Raw genomic sequence first — 18,053 nt, forward strand, 5'->3', positions numbered from 1 at the left:
AATCGTTCACATTTGGTGAAAGGCAGGATGTACGTATAATTTATGATCTCCACTAGACTCTTTCACAAAGGGTACTATTAATACCTGTGCCAGATCAACAGGCATGAATGGGGCCTGCCCCAGACAGACTGGGACACATTAGCCACACTGGCTGGAGAAGACTTGCTCAGGAGCCCTACGGTTTTTCTTCAGCAGGTTTACAATTACTGCATACTTGAAACATTGATGGCTTCCTTGAGTCTCTACCTCCAGGGTTCTACTGCCTGGAAGCGATTTTGAGGTGTATTTTGGGGCACAACAAACTTGTTGCAGAAAATGTCCTCATAAAGGAATGGCGGTAACTACAAAAGAAGTCACTTTTCCACTTGCCTTCCTAGTGTGGTTAGAGGAGAGTCTAGAATTAGAAAAGAAACCAAAAAATGAAAGACTTTGCTTGAAGGGCTTAATTTTGCCCTTCAGGGAATAAACACACAGAGTGGCCCGTGGGTTCTCTCAAAATGTGTCCCATCAGTCTCCCACCTCCTGTTCATTCAAGTGACTCTATTGTATTTCACTTTTTGGAGAAAGTTATTTTATGCCTGGCCTAGAAACGTTGACACAGTTGGTCAACATCAGGAAGTCGGGATGGGGGACGAGATTATGCATTTTCCTTGCCAGAACATGCCTTGCTGTTCTGCACACATCATTTTAGGTTTTTGTCTGTTGAAATACCTTTAATAGATCATCTCGAACAAAAATGCAGTGGTTCAACAGCTCAGGGAAGAAAGCCTGGACTGCCACAGGAAGAGATGGGCTGGGGCCAGGGAGGGTGGTGGAGGGAGTGTAAATAAAGCAAAGGACTGGGCAGAGCTACAAGAAATATTTAGCATTCCTGGCTTCCCACAAAGGGTAGGTCAAGGAGAGGGGACGAGCAGTTGGGATGGAGTGTACACCACAACTATTCTTTTTCAGGCCAAATCCAGTCCACTGTAACACATAAACGTCCCCAGTGGGAAGACCCCAAGTTTATTCTGCTGTGTGGCAAATGCTCAGAGTAATTACACATGATGCCTGTCTATATGCAGGATGGGGTCAAACTCTGTGGCAGAGGCACAGCTGCTGGTCCCCTGGCTGTGTGTTAAATCCACTTTTGCCAAAGATCATCAAAGCCGTATTCACAGCACTCTGTGTTTAAGGGATTGAGCACGAAAAGTCCAGTTCCACAGGCCCCAGTCAAAACAAAGTCCTCTTCTTCCACGGTATGCCCACAGGCAGTCTGTTTCAATACCCTGATGTCAGCTTTTTGGACTGGGATTTTGGAAGAGGAGCCATCGCTGTTACTTGCCTGGGTAGAGAATTGAAGATGTGCCTGTCTTTGCTCTGAAACTCGGGGCGGGGGGGGGGGGCGGGAAACAACAGCAAGAATAATCCACCTTAGCAACAATAACAAAAATAGCCACACACTCTAAAACAAAAAACATCCATTCAATTTAAAAAAGATTTGGTCATCGACAGACTCTTTTTCTGCCGGGCACTCTGGTCCTTTTGGGTTAATGCAGCCCCTGCTGTAGGATCTATAAAATGCTATAATGAGACTACTTCACCAGGTTTCCAGCAGTGGGATTTTCCAGCTACTGGAAATACCCAAGGCCAGTGTAAGCACATTTGTTTTTCTTAATTTGAGTCTCTGTTTAGGGACCAAATAGCAGAGCCTGCTTGTTGCCGGATGCTAATCCCCTCAAGTGCTTCCGAGGTAAACTCCACAGGAGAGATTATGAGGAGAAGAACACATGAAAAACGAGGCACAGGGCCAGAGGTCAGAGGTGGACAGACGTCACATACGTCATATACACCTCCTCTGAGCCATGTGGAGGAACAGGTGTCGGGTGACAAAATCAAGAAGGTGCCTCTTGTTGTCAGGCCCTAGTGGCAGAATGGTCTTCATATTCCCTCATCTGCGTTCTGTCTCCATGGCCCAAACTAAAGAGGCAATTTGATCATTGTGTTAAATTTGATATTTAGCAAGAATTGCTTTGGAGCACTTTTCATTTTTATTTAATTTAAATGAACAGTAGCCTTGATAACATGATTGCACATCTTGGATTTCCAGAGATGGCACTAATCGTCACATATTACATCAGCCCTATAAGTACCCTGCATTCACGTTCCCTCCATTTTTGGTTCAGAAAACACAATTACAGCAATCTTAGAGCATCTGTGTATAAAGGAGTAGGAGAGAAAGGAGGGGTAGGCATTGAACAAGCAATGCCTACTTTGTGACAAGCAACATGCCTGGAATTTGCACGGGTAGTGTAGCTAGTTCTCACAGTGGTAGGCATTATTGATCTAATTTTATAAACGAGGAAACTATTGCTCAAAGAGGTTCAGCAATCTGCCTAAAGTGCCGGTATTCGTCAGGATTTTTCAGAGAAACAGAATCAATAGGAGATGATAGATGGATAGACAGATAGATAGACAGAGATTTATTTTAAGGAATTAGCTCACACAGTTATGGAGGCTGACAAGTTCCACAATCTGTAGGGTGAACTGGCAGGGAAAGCCTTCAGCGTAACTCCAGTCTGAAGGCTGGCAGGGTTCAGATCTGGGAAAAGCAAATGTTTCAGCTCAAGTTCAAAGGTGGGAGAAAGCCTATGCTCCAGTTCAAAGGTCATCAGGCAGGAAAACTTCTCTTTTGTATTGGGCTAGATCAGCCTTTTTGTTCCATTGAGGCCTCATCTGATTGAATGGGGCTCACCTACATCTGGAAGGCAGTCTGCTTTACTCATTCTGCCAATTTCAACTTAAATCTCATCCAAAAACTTCCTCACATGAATGTCCAACATAATGTTTGACCAAAGATCTGGGCACCCTGTGACCCAGATGACACAAAATTAACCATCATAGTACCTGGCAATAAAATCATGAGAACAAGCTTCAAATTCAGGTCTTTCTGACTCCTAAACCTGTGCCCTTTCTACCACTGTATGAGTTACTGATTTTGTTTCCAGGAAACCTAACTATTTTTAGAGAGGTAAAATTTATAAACATAAAAACTCCAGATAATATATGTATAAGAAATAATGTGTTACATTATGAAAAATGATCAAGTCTACTATTCAGGTAATTTGCTCATCTGTTGTTAAATGTGAACCATGTGGACACCCAGGTTTTATTTCCAGGGAAATAAATTTTTTCAGAAGGTTCTCAAATGTGGCACAGAGTGGAATGACTTTCTTTTTTTTTTTTTTTTCTTTTTTTTTATTGTTGGGGATTCATTGAGGGTACAATAAGCCAGTTACACTGATTGCAATTGTTAGGTAAAGTCCCTCTTGCAAGCATGTCTTGCCCCCATAAAGTGTGACACACACTAAGGCCCCACCCCCTCCCTCCCTCCCTCTTTCTGCTTCCCCCCCCCATAACCTTAATTGTCATTAATTGTCCTCATATCAAGATTGAGTACATAGGATTCATGCTTCTCCATTCTTGTGATGCTTTACTAAGAATAATGTCTTCCACTTCCATCCAGGTTAATACGAAGGATGTAAAGTCTCCATTTTTTTTAATAGCTGAATAGTATTCCATGGTATACATATACCACAGCTTGTTAATCCATTCCTGGGTTGGTGGGCATTTAGGCTGAATGACTTTCAACATGGAGGCTAGAACTCAGAGGAGCCAAGACCCTGGCTTTGCCCAGGAGGCCTGGCTATCTGTTGATGCCATACCACGTGCTTGGTGAGGGCAGAGATGGACAGAGTGCCAAGGACTGCCCTCAACAAGCAAGGGCCGTGATGCTTTACAATTACTGTGGGCCCACAATTAACTTCCATTCCATAGACATTCGTGGATTTCTGCTTCATATAAAGCAGAAATTTCTGCTTCATATGTTGAAACATACTGAGACTGTAAGGAGATGAAGACCCAGTTTTCACTCTCCAAATGCCTACAATAGAAGGGTGTGAGAAACCACAGCTGGGTAAGACCGGACCACAGATGCAAGCAAGATATTCCTGCAGTTCCCAAGGGGAGTGATACCACTGCCCCTCTGGGAAGATCAGTAGAGGACGCACCTGACATAGGCCTTGAAGTATGTCTAGGAGTCCAGCAGACAGGAGTGGGGAGGGAAAAACAGGAGCAATTGCACAAAGGAGAAGAGATGAAGAGGATGTGCCCAAGGAAGAGGGAGTCATCCAGGCCATCTGAATTGTAGAGTACACAAGAGGGAGTAGTAGGAATGAGACTTACTTTCTGGGCTTGCACTTCACCCTGAACTTCAGTCATTTGCAAAATTCATCACTTTAGGCTTGTTCTGCTGAGCAGAGCCAGACTCCCCCAGTTTATAGGAAGCGCTTGCCCAGTGCTTAGGCAGCCAAGCTGGTCTCCTGTGTATGCATGTGAGGGTCCGTGACGCAGGGGTCCGTGGTGGCTTCCTCAGTATGAGAATGGGCCTCGCTGGCCTGGGCAGTTAGTGTGAGCCACTTCCTGACCTCTTCTCTCTCTGTCCTCCTCCTTAGCTTAGCCCATTTGTCCTGAAGCTCAGACCTCCAGGACAGAAGGCTGAATCAGCTCTAATTGCAGCCAGAGGACACCAAGAAGGTCAGCTCTCTCAGGGACCCTGGTCCTCTCCTGTCCCCAACACTGCTGGGCCAGGCAGCCAGCATTGCTTTCTATCTGGTTCCAGGAAATGGCCAAGGCTGGCACCTACCTATCAATTAAGCTATAAAATGTTTGCCCTTCAGATGTGGTTTGAGTGTCAGTCTGAGGTTTAAAACAAAACAAAACAAATTGTTTAACTTCATATTAAATTATTGATTTCTGATGAAGTAAATATCTTCCAACAACCTGCTGGGCACAATCACCATGGACCAAACTCTGTGAACAGAAGTGGGCATGTAAAAACCTGATTTAGCTCTTCCTTCATTTCAGTGCCTGGGAAAACATCCAGTTGTGCCTGTGGCCCCAGCTTCTCAGCTAAGACGCCTGGTGTACACGTCCAGAGTGACAGGTCAGTTGTTAAAGGTGCAGAGGCTGGGCCCACCTCAGCCCTGGAGGATCCCCAGACGGAGGACATTGGCCTGTGGGGTTTTATTTTTATATATCTCCCAAGGTGATTATTATAAACAGCCGGATAGAAAACCACTGCCTTAGTCAAATGCCTTATTTATTTATTTATTACATTCATATTCTCTATCCATTGCATCTTCTAAATTCAAGAGTTAGGAGGGATCTTAGAAATCAACTAGTCAAGCACTTTCTAAGCTCATGGCCAGTCTAGGATCTGGGGATATAGTGAGCAATCTTTCTCCAGCTCATGTGACTAAGAACCATCTGTTCGTGGAGTAAGGATCAGCATCCCACTGCCTGAGGAACGCAAGGCAGGAAATGCTGCCTGATGGCGTCAGACTCCAGCTTTACCCCCTCTGCCTGTCCCTACCACCCCAAGGCTTGGGATGAACAGAGCATGTGAAAACAGCTGAGACCTTTATTAGAAATCCTTGCTCTAGAAGTGGGTGAAGAGATGTATGCAGTGGGCCAGGTGATTGGGCCTTTTTCTAAGCATTGCTTTAAGACTATGCCATCATAGAGCATTTAGAATTATTGAAGAAAGGAAGCCTTTTTTTTTTTTTTTAAGAATTAAGAAATTTCAGACCTTGGAACTTGTAAATCAAGAATCTTTCTGCCCAATCTTGAATAGAGGTTCCATGTGAATTCAGAAGGACCTAGAACAGAAATCAACCTCCAACCCCATGGGCTATCTAGGCAGAGTTCCTACCAACGTTCATCCCAGGGTAGATGCTCATAGCAGTGGGGAAGATGGGCAGCGGGATGAGGAAGACAAGAATGGAGAGCAAGGGGAAGTTGGCAGAAAGTATGGACAGAAGAAGGCTGCTTTGGCCCCTCCCTGGCCCAGTGCTCTGGTTGCATGGAACCCACCTGACACCTGACACTCCATGTGGCACCAGTTAAATGGACCCTTCATCTAAAGATCTAATGCAGACATCTGCTTTATACCCTCAGGAAATCTAGCCTGGTGCCTTGTTCATAGAGATTGTTTGGTTATTTTCTTGATAATGATGACCTAAAAATGGCACAGCAAGGGACTTCTCCATCTTCAGAGGAAAGTTGCTCTTACCTATACTCTCCTAGGGAAATTTCACTCCCTTGTGAGAGGCAAAGCTTTCTGGCTTCTTGAGGCTGACCCCCATTCTTCCCAGTTCATCAACGAGAGACAGTACTATTCCAGGAGCTCCCTCTCACACCCCCCTTAATCCACCTACTTTCAGGTCCTTGCCCAGAAATCTTCTGGAACCCTAACTGGATTCTGTGTCCCTAGGTCCAAAAAAATTTGGTACAAAAACCATTCCAGCCTGAAACTTTTAATAGCAAATACATAAAGTGATCCAGGCTCCAAATGGTCCAGGCATGGCCACCCCACATAGGGCTGTGAATATCACAATGGGTGATTGTTTTAAAGTGTTTTAATGAGTCTCAAAACATCCTACATAATATCAGCCTCCACTTCAGTCCTCTTGATGGGCTCTAGTAAATAACATGAGTTGACAGGAATAAAACAGCTTGCTCAGGAGTAATTGAGTGGAATTAGAATGAACAGACAAGAAAGAAAAATTGGTGCTTGGGTCACAAGGAACTTTTTGTTAGGAACGCCCTGGGGGGTTTGGTGGGATGTGGTCCCGCTGACTAATCACCAGTATAGAAAGTTTACAATCTCTCCACCATGCCAACATCTTTAATAACTTGAAAAGCACAAGAGGTGGCTGTTAATTTCAAAGACAGTTATATGAAGCTTTTATTGAGTGTGGTGCAGAGTATATAGTTAGCAGCCTGCAAGATAATGAACCCTTTAAATAGGACTTTCAAAAAAAAGTCTTATTTTTGCTTGAGCCAAAAGAACAGCAATTTTCTTCTGTTATTTTAAAGCAGAAAAATGTGTATGAAGTAGGATTTCTCCATTGCCCTTGAGACAGGCCATTTTCATTATCCAGGGAACCTGTCATGCCAGGGAGCCATGATCGTTCAGGTGGGCTGAGCATTGCTGTTGTAATGACATCCTTTCCCAGGAAGAGTGGATTGGCAGGGACGGGGTTGAATGTGGTGGGCACCACCTTGGTTTTCCTGTGAGAGCTGGCTTTGGGGACGTCTCTCACACCCTTGGCTGATAATACTAAGAAGAGGTAGAGCCTCCGCATGCCTGGTAATGTCACTATGTGCAGAAAACAGTGAGTTCTTTGAGAGAAAGGAAAACAACCATGAAAAGAGCAGAACTTCACATCCTTCCCCAAGGGGTGCCCTGGAGCCAGGGACCACACGTGAGGCGCAAACTGGGTGCCCATGGCCTTCCCAGTCTGCCATCCTTCAGTGTGGCCTATTCTGGTCTCCTGGTGCTGCATGTCATCAATGACTGAAATGGACCACGATGGGGCCTGAGACCCCTGAGTTATGGTGATGAGGACGGGCCCTCCCTCTATCCCCCAGGCAGCCACCTACGATTTTGTGCCATGGGGCACCTTATACTTCTACCATCTCCTCTCTTCTTCTTCTTCCTCCTCCTCTCATTCTCTTCCTCCTCCCCCTCCTCTCTCTCTCACCGTGTCTCTATGTATAAGGGTGTGTGGAGAGAATGAGGTAGAGAAATTTGTGTAGCCCACCTGGGAAACCATCTCTCATTCACTCATCCGTCATTGTTGTGTCCAGCATTTGTTAGGCACCACACCGAGAGCCGAGGATACAAAGCCGAGAACATATGGGTCAGCCCCACCTGAGCCCTGCCAGCAGTGGGCAGGTGCCAGCCCGGCTGGGGGAGCTGCCTTCCCCCCACATTCCACAGCAAGTCTGCTACAGCTCACAGCGATGGCTCTGGCTCCTGCCTGGGACAACTCTTACTGGCCAAGGAGGCAAAAACAAACAAAACAAAACAAAATAAAACAAACAAACAAACAAAAACCCCTAGGTCTTTTTGAAGCCAGTCCTCTGGAGGAAAAGGAATAATATAAACACAGGGATTGGTTAAAGGAAAATGAATTATTTCCTGTCTCAACGCTAGCAATAAACATTGTCTTTTTTGTTACCTAATTCAGTCTTGTTGGCAACATGCCGTCTGGCTTTACTCTAATTTTTTTTCCTGCCTTTCACATAATATGAGCAGTTTAGCAGTTTCCAAGGATTTGTCCTGCAATAGGCATCAAGTTTTACTTCTTCCTAGGTGTAAGTGCTTGATAGCCAGGGAAAATTCCCTTCTAGAAGTTTTTAGGATCTGGTAAGCCCTGGGCAAAAGCTCATAGCTTCACTTATCTCCAGCAGTTTGGGGAGGTGCTGGGAGCTGTGTCTGTCTGTAGGAGTCAGGAATGGGAAGGAAGGCAATTTGCAGTCCACACTGTATTGGAGACACTCGCAGATTCCTGCCAGCTTGGGATGTACAAAGTGCCCAGAGGGTCTCTTCATTTTAAGAGAGAACTGCTTTCTTCTACAGCCATCAGGAAGCAAAAGTATCTCTAGGTGTCAAATTCCTCTTCTAAAAGTCTTAACAGAGAAAAGGAGATTCTTAATGCACTTTTTAAGTTTTTATATGCCAAGTTTTAGTGATCCCCCAGTCCTAGCAGTGTCTTGGAAGCACGTGGGGACCATGTCTGAACACGGCAGTCTCTGCAGCCCTGCTCCCCAATTCCCACCCTCCACCCAATGATAGACAAGTGAAGCCCAGGAATCTGAGTTTTTAATAGACTCCTAGCGATTTTTATGCAATCAATCAGCCAGTGACTCCACATATGAGTAATGTAACAGTAATGCTGCCACTCAGGGACTGTCTATGGGGCAGGGACATCGGAGGGACTTAAGACTGGAACGTTCTGGAAGCCCTTGTCTTTGGGGGAAAAGGTGATCTTGGGGCTTTGATGCAGCAGGAGAGCAGGAACACTGGGGCCCAGAAGCTCCCAAGTCAGACCGAAACCCTATCTTTCTAAGCATGGCACCTTGCTGACTCACATCCTGGGCAGCTTAGTCAGCGTGCTCCCAGCAGCCCCCAGAGATGCGGTTCAGGGAGGGAGGAGTGTAGGAAATACCAGTGTGTGACAAATACCAGCAGTGGAGAATGGCTGGTGAGAGTCCCTCGAGATGCCCTTGAGAGTCAAGCTGAGCAGCCAGCTGGCCAGGAGGTGGGTATTTCTGAAGTAAGCCCAAAGTCCCATAAAAGCCACCTCCCTGAACTGCCCCACCTGTCTGATGACCCTTGCCAGGCACGTATGTGCTTGCTGCTTGAGAGGCTCTTGGGGCAATCCTGTGCTCACACAGAGCCATCCTTTTGGGTTGGAATGAATCCCTCAGTCAGAGAGACTGGGACATTTCTGACCATTCTGGAGCTTCTGTAATAGCACCTCCCTGCAGGGATTTGACTACACATCCTCTGGGCATGGAAGAGGTTTGTTTCCCCCACAGAGCACACTTGCTGCAGGGAAGAAATAGCTTCTTTGCTAGTGTCTAGGCTTTGTCCTTTTTAATAGCAACACACAGCTAAGGGACATTCACAGTTTCTCTTCTGACCAACATGCGGAATGGAAAGGCTGCTACCTGCATGGGTTAGAGTCACTGTTAAGACCTGCCTTGGCTCTAGGTAGATGGCACTGCAATCAGGTACACAGGCAGCCAGGGCAATGCTGGGTCAGTCTATCGACAACTGTTATTCTTCTGGACTTCTTCTCTTGTAAATTAACCTTTAAAAGAGCCAGGAACTTTTGGGCTGTATTGCAGCTCTATAACTCACTGTGATCACATCCAACCCCCCCTTACCATGCCTGAGTTTATCAGGCTCTCCACAGTGAATCCGCTTATAGCATTTTCTGGAGAACTCAGACGGTGCCTGTTTTACCATATCTCCCTTTGATCCCCAGTTTTCATGAAGTTCCTTCTTTAAGATGGACTGACCAGGATAACTTGTCAGGTGGCTGTAGCACCACTGGCCTTATCTTTTAATATTGTGAGTATAATTTAATCCCAGCAGATGAGGCATGGGTATGTGAGAGCCCCTTTGCTTCTGAGCCCAAGCAACAGCTGTGGAAACGATTTAGCTGGGAGGACCGTCCAAACATGGCTCACCACCTCAGCAGCCCTGAGCATCAGAGAGCGCTCATCACTTCTGCACTCTAAGTCCTCCACAGGCCCAGGCTGAGCAAAGCCTGGAGAATGCCGAGGCCCTTGATCCCAGCCTGGGCTGTGGAGGAAGTGCTTCTTCCTCCCTCATCCTCACAAGGGGCCTTGCCCTGTCCCTGGGGCAGCAGCGCCAGAGAAAACCTTCAGAGCAAGGGTCCCCTCCCATTTTCTTGCCTCCGGTTCCTCCTCCTGAAGCCTTCAGACTGCAGTGGTGGCAGGTGGCTCAAACCACTTCTGTTACCCTCTCTGTTTGAGTTGGGGGCTCTCGACTCTCCCTGGGGAAGCAGGGCTGGAGTTTCACACTTCACTCATTCCTTTCTTCATTCATCCATCACATATTTATTGAGTTGCTACTAGTCCTGCGGATACCATGGAACCCACCATGGTCTGCCAAGCTAGATACTGAATCCTTACCATGGTGAAGGTCCTATCAAGGTGTGGTCAGGCAGGCACAGTGAGCCCTGGGATGTCAGCCAGCAGGCGAAGGAGAAGGAAGGCAGTCTGGAGTCACCACAGTAATTTGCCATACCTGGGCCCCACTCTTCTGGATTAGAAGGGCTGGTACCAGATTCAAAGCAGACCTTTTCCCCCGGCATGGGCAGCATAGAAAGAGATCCAAATGCTTAGAATAATATAGTTTATTCTTTGATTTTAGTAGGGATATTATAAGAACCATAGCATTTGGGCCTTGCCTTTGAGTTTTCTCTGTCTGTGGGAGTACTGTCAGTATTCTTCCCAAAACTACAAGAATGAGCCCAGGGACAAGAGGAGTGGGGTGCCCCAGAGCCTTCTGCCCTGAAATATGACGCCAAAGGGTGCCTGTTGTCCCTCACTGCACACTGAGGAACTGTGCCCACACCCTGCACTCTTTCAACATAGCCCAGGGACAGAGTGTCCTCATCATCACGTGCTGGTCTACCCCAGGCTAGAGGAAGACAAGCTGAATGAGGCCTTTCAGGTTTCCTAAGTATTGACTCCTCCCATTTCTTAGAGTCTCAGAGAAGGCTTTTCTCATAGAATAAACTTCTTCCTTTTTTTCTTTTTAATCACAAGGTCGTTTATAAGCCATATTAAGCATAAACTCAAATCATTCAATCATCTAATGCTTAACAGTGTGGTACAAATAGCTAAAGTGAAGAGCCCCTGACTGATGATGGCATTGAAGTAATAAATCACTCTGATCAGAAAAAGATGCAGGAAAAGCAGCTGAAGTCTATCTCCCCAGCTGCCTGGCTTTGATCTCTGGGAAAGTGGATATTAGTGCAGACAGCAGTTCATAGGTCTTGATTAGTCCATTCAAACTGGTGACTATGGTTTCCCTGTAGATACAAGCACAATGAAGTCAGTAAGTGTTGGGCCAAGCTTTAAACAGCTGTCTTTTCAGAGAAAATCCAGTTGCACATGGGGAAGATTTCTACATTATCCTGAAAACAAACATCTACAAATATTGTACTCTCAGGTCTGGAGAGTAATCTTGTTCAAGGCATCACAGGAAACAAATTACTGTAGTTTTACTTAAATAAAATCCTTTTAACAGGCAGAGGCAAATCAGCACAAATTAGGATAAATGCATTGTTAACTGAGAGGGTTTCCTTATTCTGCTTGAAAAAAATATGCCAGACTGTAGACAGCTATTTCCTAAACTGGGGCCTCTGGTTACATGGTTGTTGAATCAATTTGGTGGAAGGTCAGATCTCTAAACCAGCTCCTTCATTCAAATCCTTGAGCACTTGTCTCATATTTCAAGGCAGGCCATTGAAACTTGGCTATGGTTTTATTTTATACCTTTTAGCCAGTGCATGTAAATGCAGCAACGGTCTACAGAGTGTCTGGCACTCTGGCAGAGATTGGGCATGATGGAGAACAAGAAAGACCACAGGTCCCAGCTTTCCAGAGACAACCTCAGCTTATGCCTATTGTTCTAGAGTCCCATTTGCCACTTTCATTTGCCACTCTGTAGGCTTCTCAGTTTGGATGATGAATTATAGTCACTCTAAGGGAGACCATTTTCCCAGCCCCAGGTCTTATTACAAGGAATTGAAGTACACAGAAATTTTTGTTTTAGATCAAGGAAGAATCTGTGCTCAGGCAGGTGGGGCTGAGTCTAGATCAAGAAAGAGGCTCATCCCTGGGACTTTTCTTTCCAGGGGCACCACACACTGAGCCCTGGTTTGGGTGAGTCAGAGGCTGAAGGGGTTCTGGTGATGATGAATTTAGTGAGATCTGGGGAGAAGGGCAGGCTTTCAATTTCTGTGGTGAAGACAAGGATGGCATCTAATGGAGATCAGGGATGTATAGAGACCTAATGGTGGGAGGCAGGTTCTGCCACAGGACTCCAGTCCCTCCCTCGCAGGCTCAGCAAAAGAATGTACGTGTGTTCAAGACAGTCCTTTCAGATGCCCAGAATATCTGTGGGAGGTTCTGAGACCAATGCCAAGGGCCAATAATATTGCAGGCAAAGGCCAAGAGCCATTGAAAAGTAGTTTTCCTAGGGGTGGAGCAAGATGGTGGACCAGGAGTATCATTCAGCTGAGCTATCATAGAATGAATGGGGAAAAAGAGATAACCCAGCCATACCTGGCATGGAGACATTACCTGGATTGTAGCTCAAAAAGCACAGCGAGGAGGTAATGAACTGGATACAGCATATGATCTGGAGCAGTGGAAATCTGATGAATTAGGCAAGTGATTGTGACCAGTTGGGATTGGCTGCCCCCATCCATGGAGGTCCAGGATAAGAGGAAGCCTTTCTGGAATTTCTAGTTGTTGGGAGAAGCTGCACATTGAGTGGAAAGCTTGGAATAGTGGGTGGACTCAAATAGTATACAGCAACCAGATTTGAATGCCAGTTAGAGTGGATTTGCCATAGGTTTGGTAGTTAAAGAGGCAGCCATACTGAGCAGGTCTTGGTGGCCAGGAGGCTGCCATTGTGGTAAGGTCAGGAAAAGGTCTTAGCAGCGGCATAAAGCTCACCATCTTAATTTCACCTGCTGGAATCAGAACTCCAATCTTGGGACAGGCTGAGGGACTCCAGCACCCCATGGAAACTGGAGTCAGGGGACACTGTGATACTTGCCCCTGAAGGATTCTTGTGAGCTTTAAGATCCCAACCCAGCAGGGTTTGAATGGTGAGGAAGGAATCAGGCAATCACCAAAGGCAACTAATTTTGGAATAAGGACCATAGAGGTTGCTAGCTGTGCTCTCCATCTCTTTAAACCCCCCACAGTGCCACCTGGTGAACCAGTGACATATTGTAGCATATTGTCATCAAGAGCAAGGACTTCTGTTTATTTGGCCATGAGGAAGAGTTTGGCTTTGCTCAGGCTGAGGCCGCCTGAAGACCTAAACTCTGAGACAAGGTAATTTGAAGCAAAGGAAGTGGTAAGAAGGAAAAAGGAGGACAAGGAGGTGAATAAGAAGAAAGAACACATGAGGAGGAATCACCTGAAAAATTCAGGCAACATGAAAACCAAAACAGAGGAGGAACTTCCTCAAGGGACCATGAGACACCTACTACAGAAGATTCTATCTAGAAAGAATTAATGGAATTAACAGAAAGGGAATTTAAAATATGGATGATAACGACAATCAACAAATGGTCAAGAAAATGGAAAGACAGAGCCAAAAGTCAGACAAGAGATATGTAGACTATAGAAAGGATATGGCGGAGCTTATGGAAATGAAGGAGACAATCAGAGAACGTAAAGATGCAGTAGAAGTGTCAAAAATAGGTTAGACCATGAAGAAAGAATTTCAGAGCTAGAGGACAAAGTTTTTAACTTAACCCAGTAGTCGGGCAGAAAAGAAGAGAGATAAAGCAGAACAGGTGCTTAGAGAAGTGCGAGACTCCATGAAGTGTTCAAACATACAAATAACAGGATTGCTGAAGGGGAAGAAGATTGTCCCAAAGGAATGGAAGCCCTACTGGAGACTATCATACATGAAAACATCCCAAGTTTTTACTAAAGACCCCGACACACTTTCTCAGTTGGATATCAAACCCTGGGTCATCTCAACTCAAACAAAGCCTTTCTAAGACACATTGTAATGAATCTGTCCAATGTCAAGGTGAAAGAAAAAATTCTGCCAGCAGCCAGGAGTAAGCACCAACTGACCTACAGAGGCAGAACCATTAGGATGACAGTAGACTTTTCAACTGAAACCTTCCAAACCAGAAGAGCATGGTCATCCACCTTCAACATTCTTAAACAAACCAATTTTCAGCCCAGAATTTGCATCCTGCTAAACTAAGGCTCAAAATTGATAGAGAAATCAAATCTTTTATGGATATACAAGCACTGAGGAAATTCACCACAACAAGACCAGCTCTATAGGAAATACTTAGACCTATTCTCAATGCTGACCATCACAGTGGTGGACCAACAGAAAAATAAACACCCAGAAGCTAAAGGTCAAAACTTAGCTTTCACAATGGTGCTAGGGATTAAAACTACCCAATGGACATTCACAAAATAAGATGAATAGAACTCCATGACACTTATCGATTCTCTCAATAAATGTCAATAGACTGAATTCACCACTGAAGAGGCACAGGCTGACTGATTGCATTAAAAAAAACCAGGAGCCATCCATATGCTGGACAAATCAAGACTCAGGGTCAAGGGGTAGAAAACAGTATTTGAAGTAAATGGAAATCAGAAGAAAGGAGGGGTTGCAATCTTATTTTCAGATAAAGTGGACTTAAAGAAACTAAAGGTAAGAAAGACAAAGATGCACACTTAATACTGGTCAAAGTAATAATACCATAAGAAAACATTTCAATTTTAAATATTTATGCATCCAACTTAAAATGCTCCCAAATTTGTGAAACAGACCTTCATAGGTCTGAGCAATATGATATCCCATAATGCCATAATAGTCAGGGACTTTAACACCTTTAGAGGATCTGTCTGAGAAAACTGGATAGATCCTCTAAATAGAAACTAAGCCAAGATACAAAGGACTTAAATGTGACCCTAGAACAAATGGGATTAATAGACATATACAGAATACACCATCCCAAAGCTAAAGAATATACATTTTCTCATCAGCTCATGGTACATACTCCAAAATTAACCATATCCTAGGATACAAATCCTCAGCAAAATTAAAAGAATAGGAATTATATCTTCTCAGACTATAAGGCAATAAAGGTGGAACTCAACTCCAACAAAAACGTTCATCTCCACACAAAGACTTGGGAATTAAACAAACTTTATGCTAAATGATAGTTTGGTTTAGGAAGAGATAAAAGAGGAAATCATAAATTCCTCAAACATAACAACAATGAAGACTCAAGTTGCCAAAACCTGTGGGATACAGCAAAAGCAGTCTTAGGAGGGAGATTTATTGCATTAGATGTCTGCATTCGTGAAACAGAAAGAGAGTGCATCAATAAACTCATGAGCCATCTTTTGGAATTGGAAAAAGAAGAACAATGTAATCCCAAACCCAGCAGAAGAAAAGAAATAACAAAACTTCAATCAGAGATGAATGAAATTAAAAACAAAAGAGTCATTCAGAAAATTAACAAAGCAAAACGGTTTTTGAAAAAATCAATAAAATCAATAAACCTTTGGCCAGATTAATTAGAAACAAAAAATTAAAATTTCTAATAACCTCAATCAGAAATGATAAAGGAGAAATAACAACAGATGCCACAGAGATATAAGAGATCTTCTCTGAGTACTAAAAGAAACTCTGTGCCCAGAAATTTGACAATGTGGAGGAAATCAATCAATACGTGGAATCACACCCTCTCCCTAGACTTCATCAGGAAGAAATAGATCTCTTGAAGAGACTGATTTCAAGAACTGAGATTGAAGACACAATAAAAAATCTCCCAACGAAAAATTGCCCTGGTCCAGATGGCTTCATACCAGAATTCTATCAAAACTTCAAAGAAGAGCTTATACCCATACTGCAGAAAATTTACAAAAAATTGAGGGGGAAGGAATCTTTCCCAACACATTCTGCAAAGCAAACATCACCCTGATACTAAAACTAGGAAAAGACCCAATTAAAAAGGAGAACTTCAGACCAATTTCACTAATGAACATAGATGCAAAAATTGTCAATAAAATCCTATCCAATAGATTATAGCTAAACATTAAAAAAATCATTCATCATGATTAAGTATGTTTCATCCCAGGGATGCAAGGCTGGTTTAACATACACAAGTCCATAAATGTAATTCACTATATCAACAGCAGCAAAAACAAAGACCATATGATCCTCTGAATAGATGCAGAAAAAGCATTCAACAAAATTCAGCATCCTTTTCTAATTAAAACAGTTAAGAATTTAGGCATAGGTGGCACATTTCTGAATCTGATAAAAGCCATCTATGACAAACCCACAGCTGATATTTATACTGAATGGAGTAAAACTGAAAGCTTTACCTCTGAGAACTGGAACCAGACAAGGTTGTCCTCTATTGCCACTACTATTCAACATAGTGCTAGAAGTTCTAGCCAATACAATCAGGCAAGAGAAGAAAATAAAGGGCATCCAAATGAGGCAGTGGAGCTCAAACTCTTGCTCTTTGCAATGATACGATCTTATAATTAGACAATCCCAAAGACTCAACCACAAGACTCCTGGAAGTGATAAAAAAAAAAACCAGCAATGTCTCAGGATATAAAATGAATGTTCACAAAACAGTAGCCTTTGTATGTGCCAAGAACAGCCAAGATGAGAAATGAATCAAGGACACAATCCCTTTCACAACAGCTTCAAAAAAACAAATACCTAGAGATGTACATAACAAAAGAGGTGAAGTGTGGAGAGACCTGTAAGACAACGACGGCCGCTGGCCTAAAATGGCGGAGGGATGGGAAAAACCTAACCTGTAGAGATAGCTGCTCCCCAGAAACAGATGACGCGCTAACTGCTTGTACTACATTAGGCAACCTATAGCGGAGCCCCTTCCCTAAGCCCGGGGGCCCCCTCCTCAGCCGGTGAGACTCAGTACAGAAGCGTCCCTCCAGGAGGGTTTTAGACTCTGTAGGGAAGATGAGACAATTAGGCTTTCTCGCCTGAGGGCCACGAGGAGCCAGATTATTTTGAGTAAGGATGATTAGTCAGGCAGGTGTCCATGCTTTCTTAAGTAATGGTCATTAGGCATGATTCAGAGTCACTGTTGTTCTGGCCACTACTTAAGGCTTTCCACCCGGGGGGACGCTTCGGCGCTTGCTCACCTGTCCTCCGCAAGCTGCCTGCAGGGCGCCCCACGGGTCTGTCCGAATCCCGTGTGAACCTTCCTGCCTCAAACCCTGGCAGTACAGATTCCATTTCAGGAGAAAGAAGAGGAAGGAAGAGGAGAGCTTGCTTTTTTCCGAGCTGTATCATTTCTACAATAAAGGGCCCTTGATCCTTCCGTTGGTGTCCTCGTCCCTGCTGGTCAGCGGCCCTGCGACACCGACAGTGAAGGCCCTCTAGAAAGAAAATTATGAAACCCTAAGAAAAGAAATAGCAGAAGATGTTAAATGAAAGAACATACCATGCTCATGACTAAGAAGAATCAACATTGTGAAAATGTCTTTACTACCAAAGCAATCTACAGATTCAATGCAATCCTCATTAAAATACCACCATCATACTTTCAAGATTCAGAAAAATTAATTCTTCATTTTGTATAGAGCCAGAAGAAACTCCATATAGCCAAGGCAATTCTTAGTAATAAAAACAAAACCAGAGGTATCACCCTACCAGACTTTCAGTTATACTACAAGGCCATACTATTCGAAACAGCATGGTATTGGCACAAAAATAGAGACAAAGACATTGGAAATAGACAATGTCCAAAGATATTGGAAATAGAAAACCATGAGATGAAACTAACATCTTACAGCCATCTTATCTTTGATAAACCAAACAAGAACATACACTGGGGAAAAGAATTCCTATACAA

Source organism: Nycticebus coucang, chromosome 4 (assembly GCF_027406575.1).
Source record: "Nycticebus coucang isolate mNycCou1 chromosome 4, mNycCou1.pri, whole genome shotgun sequence".
Lineage (NCBI taxonomy): Eukaryota > Metazoa > Chordata > Mammalia > Primates > Lorisidae > Nycticebus > Nycticebus coucang.